This window comes from Rhinopithecus roxellana, chromosome 7 (genome assembly GCF_007565055.1).
Source record: "Rhinopithecus roxellana isolate Shanxi Qingling chromosome 7, ASM756505v1, whole genome shotgun sequence".
NCBI classification, from domain to species: domain Eukaryota; kingdom Metazoa; phylum Chordata; class Mammalia; order Primates; family Cercopithecidae; genus Rhinopithecus; species Rhinopithecus roxellana.
In genome coordinates this window covers 151,937,114-151,942,504 of record NC_044555.1, presented here as the reverse complement: position 1 = coordinate 151,942,504, position 5,391 = coordinate 151,937,114, and positions in this window count along the sequence as shown.

Below are 5,391 nucleotides of genomic sequence, written 5' to 3'. Positions count from 1 at the left end.
GGAGTAGGGTAGGGTCATCTGGCTGCAGTCCAGGTGCTTCCTGGGGCAGGAGGAGGCTGCATCTGCTGGCTGAGTTCCCACAGAAGTGGACCACTGGGCCAGAAGTTTTAGCAGGCTTTGTCTGCCTGGCTATCAGTGGTGGGGATGGGTGAGGTCACCTACCCTGTTACCCAGGTGCCTCCTGGTACAACAGGAAGCTGCACTCACCAGCTGACTTCAGGCAGAAGTGGGACTGCTAGGCTGGAAACTTTAGCAGGCATTGTCCACCTGGATACCAGTAGCATGGGTGAGCAGGGTTTCCTGCTCTGCCATCCAGGTGTTTCCCAGGACAACAAGAGACTGTGCCTGGTGGCTGAGTTCAGACAGAAGTAGGGCCACTGAGCAAGAAACTTTATCAAGTATTGCCTGCCTGACTACTAATGGTGGAGGTGGGTGGGGTCACAAACCCTGCCATTTGGGGCTTTCCTGGGAAAACAGGAGGCTGCACCATCTGGCTGGGTTCACACAGATGCAGGACTGCTGTGCCAGAGACTCTAGCAAGAGTTGCCTACCGGTTGCTTTATTTTTTTCTAAATTATCTGAGAAATTACTTCAGCACATAGAAATGACAAAGAAATGACAAATACATAATGAAAACTTGTACATTTCCTTTTTATTAAACATTTTAATTTGGGCCAGGTGCAGTGGCTCATGCCTGTAATCCCAACAATTTGGGAGGCTGAGTTGGGAGAATAGCTTGAGTCTATGAGCTCAAGACCAGCCCGGGCAACATGGTGAAACCCCATACCTACAAAATTTACCCAGGCATGGTGGTGTGCACCTGTAGTTCCAGTTACTCAGGAGGCTGATGTGGGAGCATCACTTGAGCCCCTGTGGTCGAGGTTGCAGTGAACCATGATTGCACCAATGCACTCCAGCTGGGCAACAGAATGAGACCCTGTCTAAAAAAAAAATCATTTAACCTTCTAAAGCAGGGACAAATGTTTTTGAATTATGTATGATGTTCTTGACAATTATGCATGTATGGATGATTATCAATACTTTTCTTTATCCAAGTGGACATTTCCAGTAAATATAAGCATCTAGATCCCAAAAGAAAGATCTGGGATACAGATGTTAGCTGGAGTGTCTGGAAAATAACGTACACCCAATAAATATCTGTTGAAATAATTGATCTATCAATCAGTGAAAGGTATTAGCCTTAATGCATTAAGAGCCCCTATCACAAAATGGGAAAAATGACAAAATTTGTAAACAGCACATAAAGGAAGAAAGGCAAATGGATAATTATCATAGGAAAATATCCTAACTCATTAATAATTTAAAAAATGAAAATCAAAGCCTCAATAGTTTTAATTATTTATCACCTATGACAAAATTTCAGTATAGAAGTAACTCAATAACATGGGCAAAAAAATGTTGCAGAAGAAAAAATTTAAAATTGGTTCTGTGTGTGGAGAGAGAGTGTGTGAGATGGAGACAAAGAGAGAAAAGCCAAATTTCAATATTAAACAAGGAAATAATAACATGCCTGTCAGTTAGAAATAAATTTTAATATGATGATTCCAGGTATACAAGTGGTATGAAGAAATAAGAATTCTTACACACTTTTTGAGGAAGTTTAAATTATTGAGATCAAGTCCTAAGAAATATATGTTTAAGAATGTAATGTAGGAAAATTTTTTCACATATACATAAGAAGACAGGTAAGAAGATACTGACTACTGTATTGCCTGAAATAGAAAGCAGAAAAATAAAGCAAATAATCCAAATATCCATCAATACACAAACACATTTGTGAGTAAAGATTAACAAAATTGTTTCTGCTTCTCTGGGAAAATGATCTCTGGTTTACCTTCTTTTAGCACACTTTTCTTGGAAACTTGATAAAGGTGAAATATCAACTATGTAACTGGATAAGATTTCTTGTGGTAAAAATGGTCACTGATCAGTGAAGACTTATGTCATTGAGCATGCCCTTTACTGTTAGGATCACCATAAATGACACTCATGGATTTATAAAATAAACTGACTTTTCAAACATGGGGCTTGCAATCAGGGGGCTCCCACACCCTATATGGCCTCTGCCTTATACCTGAGCACTCATTTGTGGAGACAGGGGATGCAAAGAATATTTCTTAGACAGCTCTAAGGCCTCCTCCTGCTGAAAAGACATTTGTATCTGACAATGTTCTCCAGTGTATCCTATTACAAAGCCAAGTGTACATATAAGAGTTGGAGCTGGTTGAGTCATGTTTGATTGTCAGTCTGAATCCAAGTTCATTGATGTGGGAGTTACAAACTAGAACAAAAAAAAACTATGTCGATGCAATGGAATGCTATGCTGCCATTAAATGAATTAATTATATTTATATGTATTAAAATGGATAAATCTCTAAAAAAGCTAAATGAGAGCAATTCAAGTGCCAACACGATGAAATCAGTACAGTATCACTTACATGGTTACCAGAAGTTGGGAATGGTAGTGGGGGGCTGTAGGGGAGCTGGGGATGGTTAGTAGGTACTAACAGAACTAGAAAGAATGAACAAAACCTACTATCTGATAGCACAACAGGGTGACAATGGTCAATAATAACTTAATTGTACATTTTAAAATAACTTAAAGAGTTAATATGGTTTAGATATATATGATGAACACACAGATATCTGTTAGAAGATTTTCTTTCCCATGTTTAAGATATTTTTTGTAAAACAGGATAGATAATATTCCATGTTGGTGACACTCTTAACAAATGTTTTTGTGAAAGTAAAAATTGGTAAAGCTTTAAATATACATACACACATATATATATGTGTGTTTAATTCTTGGATCTCAACACCTTCCTATCTTCCCTCACTTGAGAAATAATTTTGTGAATCTGAGTGCTCCTGTATTGGGTGCATATATATCAGAATAGTTAGCTCTTCTTGTTGAATTGTTCCCTTTACCATTATGTAATGCCCTTCTTTGCCCTTTTTTAACTTTGTTGGTTTAAAGTCTGTTTCGTCAGATACTACCATTACAACCTCCGCTCTTTTTTTTTTTTTGCTTTCCATTTGCTTGGTAAATTTTCCTCCATCCCTTTGTTTTGAACCCATGTGTGTCTTTGCATGTCAAGATGGGTCACCTCAATACAGAACACAGATGGGCCTTGACTCCTTATCTAATTTTCCAGTCTTTGTCTCTTAATTGAGGTGTTTAGCCCATTTACAATTAAGTTTATAGTATTGTTATATGTGAATTTGATCCTGTCATCATGATGCTATTTGGTTATTTTGCACACTTGTTGATGCAGTTTCTTCGTAGTGTCATTGGTCTTTATATTTTGGTGTGTTTTTGCAGTATCTGATACCAGTATTTCCTTTCCATATTTAGTGCTTCTTTCAGGAGTTCTTGCAGAGCAGACCTGGTGGTAATGAAATCCCTCAGCATTTGCTTGTCTGGAAAGGATTTTATTTCTCCTTCACTTATGAAACTTAGTTTGGCTGGATATGAAATTCCGGGTGGAAAAATCTTTTAAGAATGTTGAATATTGGCCCCCAATCTCTTCTGGCTTATAGAGTTTCTGCTGAGAGGTATTCTGTTAGTCTGATGGGCTTCCCTTTGTAGGTGATCCGGCTTTTCTCTCTGGCTGCCCTTAACAGTTTTTCCTTCATTTCAACCTTGGAGAATCTGATGGCCATGTGTCTTGGGGTTGATCTTCTCATGGAGTATTATAATGGTGTTCTCTGTATTTCCTGAATTTGCGTGCTGGCCTCTCTTGCTAACTTGGGGAAGTTCTCCTGGATAACATCCTGAAGTGTTTTCCAACTGGTTTCCATTCTCTTTGTATATTTCTGGTTCTCCAATCAGTTGTAGGTTTGGTCTCTTCATGAAGTACCATATTTCTTGGAGGTTTTTTCATTCCTTTTCATTTTTTTCTCTGTTATTGTCTGCATAACTTATTTCAGTAGGGTGGTCTTCAAACTCTGATATCCTTTCTTCCACTTGGCCAATTCAGCTATTGATACTTGTGTATGCTTCACGAAGTTCTTGTGTTGTTTTTTAATTCCATCAGGTGTTCATGTTCCTCTCTTAGTTGGTTATTATAGTTAGCAATTCCTCTAACCTTTTATCAAGGTTCTTAGCTTCTTTGCATTGTGTTAGAACATGGTCCTTTAACTCATAGTAGTTTTTTATTACCCATCTTCTGAAGTTTACCTCTGTTAATTCATCCATCTGATCTTCCATCTAGTTCTGGGCCCTTGATGGAGAGAGATGTTGTGATCACACAGAGGAGAAAAGGCACTCTGGCCTTTTGGGTTTTCAGATTTGTTTAATTGATTCTTTCTCATCTTTGTGAGTTTTGGTCTTTGAGGCTGTTGTGCCTCGGGTGGGGTTTTTGTGGGGGCTTTTTTGTTGTTGTTGATACTGCTGTTGTCACTTTCTGCTGGTTTGTTTTTCTTTCAATAGTCAGGTCTCTCTTCTATAGGGCTCCTGCAGTTTGCTGGGGATTCACTTCAGGCCCTATTCATTTGATTCACTCCCATGCCTGGAGATGTCACTCAAGGAGGCGGGAGAGCAGCAAAGATGGGTGCCTGCTCCTTCTTCTGGGACCTCTGACCTTGAGGAGCACCAACCTGATGCCAGTAGGATTCCTCCTGTATAGGGTGTCAGACAACCCCTGTTGTAGGGTCTCACTCAGTTGGATGGCACGGGGATCACGACTCCTTTCACGAGGCACTTTGTCCCTTGGTGAAGAGGGGGTCTTTTCTGGGGGAAAACCCACTCACCTGGGCTTCCTGGATTCCTCAGAACAACCAGGAGGAGAGGCTAAGTCTGCTGGTTCGGAGAGACTGCGGCCACCCCTCCCCCTCGGGGCTTAGGCCCAGAGAGATCCGAATTCTCTCCCTGAGCCTCTGGCTGGAATTATTGGAGATTCTGCAGGGAGGCCCCACCCACCAAGTAAGGACGGGTCAGGGTTAGACCCGAAGAGGCACACTGGCCGCCAACTGCCATAGCCGGTGTGTTGGGCTGTGGGGACAAGTCTTGGACCAAGCCATCCAGCCTCCCTAGCTCCAGCAGGGAAAAGCCCAGCCTGGAGCTATAGAAATGGGTGCCACCCTTCACCCACCCAGGGGGCTTAGTGTTAGGCAGTTGTGAGGCCCAGTGCTGGTTGCTGCCCCTCCCCCAAGGAGCTCAAAAGGCTTAGACCCAGGCAGCTGCAGCCAGAGCTGGTCGCCCCTCTTCTGGGGAGTTCAATAGGCTTAAGCAGATTCCAGCTGAGAGACTGTAAGAATCTGCGCATTTCTGGAGTTGGGACATTAGGCCCCGGTGGTGTGGGTTCGCGAGTGGGGTCTTCCGATCCATGGGTTACACAGTTCCCTGGAAAAAGCAGAGTTTCTCCGGCT